The sequence below is a fragment of the Macaca fascicularis genome, chromosome 4 (genome assembly GCF_037993035.2).
Source record: "Macaca fascicularis isolate 582-1 chromosome 4, T2T-MFA8v1.1".
Lineage (NCBI taxonomy): Eukaryota > Metazoa > Chordata > Mammalia > Primates > Cercopithecidae > Macaca > Macaca fascicularis.
The window spans coordinates 90,780,685-90,788,706 of NC_088378.1; the positions used below are offsets into that span (position 1 = coordinate 90,780,685).

General features: G+C 34.9%; 1 long non-coding RNA gene across 1 annotated transcript in view; it reads left to right on the plus strand.

Moving 5' to 3' along the window:
* The window catches only part of LOC135970421 (uncharacterized), a 63,028-nt gene extending 55,311 nt beyond the window's left edge, over positions 1-7,717 (plus strand). Inside the window, exon 5 of the long non-coding RNA XR_010586098.1 lies at positions 7,507-7,717. This is a non-coding gene — a long non-coding RNA (uncharacterized lncRNA). The remainder of the gene's footprint in view (positions 1-7,506) is intronic.
* The last annotated feature ends 305 nt before the right edge of the window (positions 7,718-8,022 follow it).

Genomic DNA, 8,022 nt, shown 5'->3' on the forward strand with positions numbered 1-8,022 from the left:
ATAATATGAAAATGATGAACACCCCAGTATAAAGAGACTGGGCAAAATAAGTGAGAAGACAATTTGCAAAAGCAGCACACAGATGAAAATGCAAAAAACCATTCAGTGTTTTTAATAACCAAACCGAAATTCAAACAAGAAATACCATTTGTACTTATAAAATTTCTCCCTTGTAAAGGTTAACTTCTAGAAGACCACTTTAATTCGTAGTGTCAAATGCCTCCGTCCCCGTAGCAGCCATCGCCACCTGTTGGTGGCACTTAGAGGTAACTAGGGTTTGCTCTGAGTTACAGCTTTGCCTTTCAGAGAAAGCTCCTAAGTCAAAAGTCAGAAACTTCTGTACCTCTACGGTGTGATGTGGAGAAATGGCTTTTTCATTCTATGCTGCCACAGGGATAAAATAGTACATCTACGGAGAGCATTTAGCAATGTAAAAATCATTTAATGTGTTAATAAATTATGATTTAATGAGTGAGTTTGCATGAAATTATAAGAAAATAATCTCACACAAGAGAAAGAAACCACCTACTATCAGCAGCAGATCTGTTAAATAAATTAATTTAATTTAATGAAATTAGTAAAACAGTGATATAAAAACATGAAAAATATTTACTACATCAAGCTAAGCTGTGGGGAGGGGAAGGAAATGACAAAGTTCTATGTAGATTTAAGTCAATTTTCTTATTTTATGTCTGAAATTATACATGGAAAATGCTGCAAGTTATTATCTCTAGGAGGTAGAATGAGAAATGTTTTAATTTTCTCTTTTCCTCTGGGCATGTGTGTGTTTTATGTTTTTTGTATTTTCTACAATAAATACATACTACTTTTGGAACTAGAAAAGAAAATTCTGTAAAAAATGATGGCAGTCAGGGGCAGGGAAGAAAAGAAGTCTATAGATTTGCTAAGTTCTTTTAGTCGCTGTAATAGGTGAAAGTGACAAAATGAAATTTCTGAGTGTCAGAAGCTGGACCATAGCCAGCTATGTAGCTGCCCTGCCGTCCCTATCACCCCTATGGCTCTCATTCCTCTTCTGCCCCAGGCTGGGCCCGTTTTCTTTCCAATCCCATTTTACGGAAACTGCCAGCATCTAAAGTCTGTGTTCCTTGTCTATCTGCCTCTGTGGGACAACAAATCCCCACTCCTGCCAGCCTTTAATTCTCATTTCAGAATCTGATTCCTCTAAAAGGTTTTCCCAAGTTTGCCTGCTATTCTCTGCTATCTCACTAGCACAATCTGTGATCTTGTGTAAATTAACCTCTCTGCGAATCAATTTCCCCACAAAGTGGGGATAATAAAATTACCTACATTATAGGGTTGTGATAATTAAATGAATTAATATATGTAAAATGCTTACAATAAGACCTGCTAAATAGGTAAACCACAGTAAATGCTGGTTACGATTTAACAATTGTTCTTTCATTATTTTTCCAGAATACCATTTCATAGCACTGTACTTGTATAAAGTATTAATAGGTATACTATTATATTAAAAGAAAAACTAAAGTAAGTGAGGGGAAGGCCAGCCTAAACAAAATTAGCAGGGTTCTTTACTGCAAAATTAATAGGATTTACACTAAATCTGAATGAGTGAGATAAGTGTGGAGGGTTTTCCAAAGTTCTGTTTTTTAAAAGTCCCAAACCCCTTTTCTTAAATTATCTTAATGAATGGTTGAATTTCACTTTCGGGAAGGCTGTATTTGTTTGTTTGTTTATCATTTATCATACATTTGTCTTTCTACCCCTATTCACTTCTGTTCAGTTCAAGGCCTGCTTGCTTTTATTTATTTTTATTCTTTTACTTTTAAATCGGTTCGTTAGTCGTTTTGAAAGCATTTTGAGATAAGAACAATATGAATGTAAGGGGATGGCTTGTTTCTAAACGAATTACATTCCTGAGGCACGAAAACCTTCTTGCCAAGCTTATGAGAGTTTGAAATAAATTTTTATTGAATGGAAGAATGAGCAGATGAATGCAAGAAAACTACCCCACAGTCTAAAATAACAAATTCACCAATTGTTTTAGAAAGCTTATTAAAACAGAGGTTCTTAGAAGGGAGACTGCATTCTACATGAAATGTGTGTGTTGCATATATAATTTATACTACATCACTGCTGCTGATGTGTTTTTAGAAGTTTAACTCAAGAAAACCTTGCAATAGCTCAAAAATATCCAGCACATTTGTGTCATAATGAGTACCTCAAAACCCATATAAGTGCAAACACAAAAGCTGACTCAGGCAGTGATCTTGGCTGTCTGCTCTGTTTGGGCTCTTGGCATATTGCGATCAATGACATGGAATCTACTGATTCACAGTTGTTTAAGTGGGACACATGCAGGTGGTCTGGGCTAGTAAGCCTGGAGGCTCACCCGGTCCTCAGTATACAATCTCCACTCTTGTTCCACTCCTAGGTAGGCTTTTTGGTACCTGACCCTTGGTCACCCAAACAATGTGTTTAGACCCAGAAAAGGAGTTTTATCTAAATTACAGGATGCCTGGGGCTGCCTGCCCTTTGCAGATGATGGATTTAGATTAGCTGATCTAAACAATTAGTTAAGGAACAATCTGATCCCTAGTGACAATTAGGATGTTTAAGGCATCCTGCTGACAGCTGTGGTGACAGCGGACAGTAAAACTACCCTTCACTGAAATCAAGAAACTGGGTCCTTATGATTTACAGGCAGTCCCCTCCCCTTCTTCCCCATATGGGCTTTTATAGGACTTAAAAATGACTGAAAGGAGCCGCTGCTATGTAGTGGAAAATGAAGAAATGGCAACCTATAATTCTAGCTGAATCATTTCTCAGATCTAGCTCTTCAGAGGACTAAATGAATGGGGAAAACAAAGAAAACTGATAAGGTCTACTTCCCCTGAAATAAGTTGATTTTAAAACGTAAGTCAAGATATTTTCAGAGACAGCACATAGGGGGATCCCCTTGCCTTTTAGTTTTCCCATGCATGAAACTGTTCTGCAGTTTAAAGAGCAATACATTCTTACTAGATAAATTTAGGACAACAGAGTTTAGAGCAAATACTTTATTCAGGGAATCTGGAAATCCTAAAATGCCAATAGAGTACTACTGTTTTGCTACCACTCCAAAAGGAAACATTTTAAACATAAATGCTCCGAAGAAAGAATTAATTTTTTGAATTTAAAATACGTTGTATATTTACATAGGATTGGTTCCCAATTCCTCTATCAATTGAATAAGCCTGTGAATGTGCTCCAAGCTGGCTCCTTCCCTACAGAAAAGAACACATTTCTCCAGAGAGGATTTTGAGGAATGTGTCCAAATCCTAAATCCCTTCCTCCCCGAGAGAAAAAAAAAAAAAAATGGGAGAGAATCAGCACATGGATTTCTATTTCAACTCTTCTTTCTTAGATCTTTGAATTATGGGATATTAAAAATAAACCTAGAGGACATTGCAATGAATTTTTGGAGCAGCTGGAAAAGAAACCATAAAACGAGTGATTACAATCAGCAAAGTGTGATAACAGCTGAACGCATTAGAACCATCCTTAAAAAGTCAGACCCCACCCCCTCCCCTCTTGGGCCTGTTCGATAGAGAAAGGGATGTCACACAATACAATCCAAACACATACTCCGTCCATATTGGGTTAAGAAAATACAGTGCTGGTCATTGTCCCCAAATGACAGACATCCACAGATGGAAAGCAGGAGAATCTGACTTCCACAGTGCTTCTCATTCCACCAGGCAGATTCTGTTTGGAAAACACCCACCTGCACTAGGATCTGACCTGAATACTATTTAAAAAAAAAAAAAAATCTTCACTATGGTCACTGCCTTCTAGAAGGAAGTTTAGATAATTTCTCTTTGTATGTCTTCCTTCGGTAAAGATAGTGAAAGGAAAACCCTAAGGGCATGTAACATTTTCTTGCCTTTATTGTTTAAGTAGGGAGAGTTCTCCCTTAAAGGAGTTTTGTTCTTTCTAACGCAGAACACAAACATTGTCCTATTGAAGGAATGCCTTTTTGATGTGTGGGTATAACATTTCACTTTTGCAAGTTGTTATCTGAATGCATTTAAAAATTATTTAAGCAACAATGGAGGGAAAAAAGGTGAAATTTGGTTCAAGGAAAATAGTAGAATTTTGAAATATCTGCCTTAAACTGTATGTTTTTTTCTTATTTTACCAGCTTTACATTGAAAATCCAGTTTCACACTGTGACAATTTTATTTTCATACTTGCAAATTTTTTAAACTGGAAAAATGTTTCTTCACTAGGAAGTTGCAACTATGACATGTGTAAACAGACAGTAAAAGAAAAAGAGACTATGCTTGCATATCTATGAAAAAGATCATGCCCAAATATAGAAACAGAATTTCAAAGCAGACACCATATGTTTAACTCTGTCTTCGAACATAACCCTTTATATCTTCAGGTTTTCACCTATTATTTTGAGATTATAGACATATGTCTTTAGCAGCCTTCACTTTGGGAACTCATTTTCAGTGCACAACATTAAATACATAATTCTCTCAAAAAGAATGAAACTTCTAATTTTTAAATTTTTTATTAATTTAATTAAACTTATTAATTTATGGAGTACATGTGATATTTGGTACAAGGATACGATGTGAAATGATCAAATCTGGGTAACTGGGATATCTGCCACCTCATACATTTATTATTTCTTCGTGAAGAGTAACACTTTCTTAGGGTCGGGCATCAAAGTTTTTCCCAACATAGCTCTTGGTTTCCTTTTTAACCCCAAATATTTGTGTAGAAAAAAATATAAAATATCAACGTTTAAATAGTAAATTAGATTGACTATTTCAGATTTGTTGAGTATATAAATCTAACTTAATGAGATATTAATGAATAGTTCTGGAAATATGGCATCTGAAAATCCAAGTAGATATAGTATCTGTTTATTCTTACTGGGATTTTAAAATCCTGACCCTCTCCAACCCTCCCCCCCCCCGACAAAAAATGCTTGTCTATATAATCAATTTTATATTATGTAGGCATATATTTAATCTACTTCTACATAAAGAATGGTTTCTTTTTAAAAAAAACTTTTTAAAGTTAAGATTAATTTTTTTACATTAAAATAAAACTTTCTTTAAAGATTTAAAGACAGTTGCTTGACAAAAATTTATGTACATATATCTCCTGAGCAATTTTATTTATAAGGACTTATTAGTCAATTGTTTAGAAAAATTAAAAATAGCCTGTTCAATGAGAAATAAGCAAAATTTTTTACATGATGATAGAGCCATGAATAATGAGATTTTTCTAAGAGCATTTAATAATTTGGGAAAGTGCTCATGATATGATTGATATGATACTAAGTAAAATGAATAAGATAAAAAATGGAAGATATGGTTCATATGGGAGGATATTTTCTTCTTGGCAATGGAAGATGATGATGGTTGACCAGACCACTGTCTTTAAGGCTCCATTTTAAAATGAATCATATGTATTTTTGTAGCTGTGAACCTTATCCTCTATGCTTCTTTCCCTTTGAAAATCGAGCACTCTCTTTTTTCCCTTTACACAGAGCTATATATCTGCCCAGTAAAACAATAAAAATGATGGAAATTATTTGGGGAATGGAGATTAATTTGCAGTTTATTTAAAGATTTTGCATATTTCTTTATGCTTTCAACAGGGCATAGTCCAGGGTGCTAAACTAAAACAAAGGTGCTAGCTTGAAATCTTCATTTATTTAAAATATATTCACCTTCCTTCTTTTATCATGAAAAAAATACAGTTACTCTGACTTCATTAATAACTAAATTACCTTGAGTCTTTGAATTTTAAAATTGTACTATATGGCATAATTTATTAAAAGGTTAAAAGTGGATTTCTAAGAATTTAGATATGAGCGGTTTTTTTAACCTAAAATGTTTTCAGGAAAAAAATTAATTCAAACTTGGAAATTATATGATAGTGCTACTATTCTTTTTATCCCAAACCTTCATTTCCATCAGCTGTATAAACATACTTGAGAGAGCTAAGTATACAAATGTCCAACCGATTTCTAATTGCTTAGTTATTTTCATCAGTACTGACGGTCAGTGGGTTTTTAATGTAAATATTTTACATGTACAATGAGAAAGAGACACAAGAACGAAAGCTTGAGAAGGTTTATTCTCTGCTGCTTGAAATAGCGCGTGGAGTAGGAGGGTGGGCAAATCTGGGCCTTAGAGCGCCACCCCATGGTAGACTGGGCGAAGGCCACTGCAGGGGTGTGCTCGGCTCTTTGGTCCAATATTCTCTGCTTTGTCCGCGTGAAAGAGCTTCCTTCACTCAGCTTATTTAAAACATCAACAACTCTAAATAACTTACCTTCTCTGCACCAGTGGTTGAGTAATTTCTGAATTTAGGAATCCCTTTGAGTATTTCGTACTCTGACTTTAAGAACAGGCTTCCCCACGCCTGCCCTGGCCCAACCCCAGGATAAAACAGAAAATGTGTGGGGATCTGAGTAAATAAATAATCTCACAACAAGGAAAGCGTTGTGAACTTGTGAGCCTGGGCTGCAAAATTCCCTCTCACAAAAAGACTGGTTTAATGATCAGTTTCAATATCTACCATCAATATTCATACTATCTCTACATTGTTACTTTGCAAAAGATCATAAATTGGCTAAAATTGCCAAAGCCAGTAAACAAGAATAAATGCAGTTAGACTTTCTGGAGTGTTAAACCAGAATGTGTATGTGTGGGTTGTTATCGGCTTAGAAAATTAGAAAATCAGGAACAGTACAGAACAGGATTAGAAAATTAGGAACAAAAGCAAGGCACTGTGAAATGGCAATTAAATTCTTGTTTGACTTAAATGCCTTTCTTTTATAACAGCTATACATCCTTTCCATTTTTATCCCAGTGATTTATTTTATCTAAAGTAAAAAGAACATTACCTTTCTTGAGTTCATTCCAAAATTGTTTAGGATAACATAGAATAATATAATTGAAAATTCTCCCTGTCACTTTCATACCACATTAGCGGAATAGAAATGTGTTAACGTTAACTCTTAAGGCTTTTTGTTTGCATTAACTTTAAAAAATGTTTAAATTGTTGTTACCTTTTTCAATATTATAAGTTCTCAAGACTCCCATACACAATGGGAAAAAAAAAATCCATTTACAAATGTAACAAGCCCGGGCAGAGGCATTTCTTCAGGCAATTCCCAAGGAAAAGAATTGGGACAAGGAGTCAGAAGCAGGGGCCCCATCTAGCATTTTCAGATCCACACACCCCCTTTCTGTCAAAAATCTTCCAGCTGACTTCACAAATGGCTTTTACAGGTATAACTGGGGTGAAAACCAGCAACATTGGGTGAGGAGATATAAATTCCACCAAGAAAATAAAAAGTCCAATAGTGAAAAAATTCCCAGGAAAGCACTTGGAAAAGAGGATAGGAAGAGTAGTTAAATGGCAGTTTTCTGCCTGTCCAACCCTCCCTTCTAATGACTTCTTTTATGTCAACAGAACTGCCACTTCACTTATCTCAGGATTTCCCTTTTTCAGGAATGGCGATGGTAATGAAGCATTTTTGATGAGCACAGCCATTGTTTGCTCTGCGCTGTCCTCACCCCTCAAAAGAATTTCCCTTATTATTATGAAAGCTTTTTGTCTTAAAAAATATTACATGTTAATGGAACTGTTGTTTAACAAATGTTTTATAAGTGTACCAACAAGCACATTGCCAAAATAAAAGATAGGAAATAAGTGAAAAAAATTGTCTTTTTTATACTTTATAGTTCAATTTAACACTGCTATCTTTTTTAAAACTGCAGAATATAGCATACACAGGTAAGCATTTACTGTGTAAAGAATAATAATAAAATAAACTCACTTGTAACCATCTGATTAAGAAAGAAGATGTCGCTCCACTTTGGAAGGTCTCTACTGCCCCTTCTTCACTACAGTAACCTTTATCCTGACTTCTGTGACATTCCTTCTCTTATTCTTGTTGTTGTTGTTGTTGTTGTTAAAATATAGTGTTACTATCCATGTAAGTATAAACTGAATTATTTTGCAGGT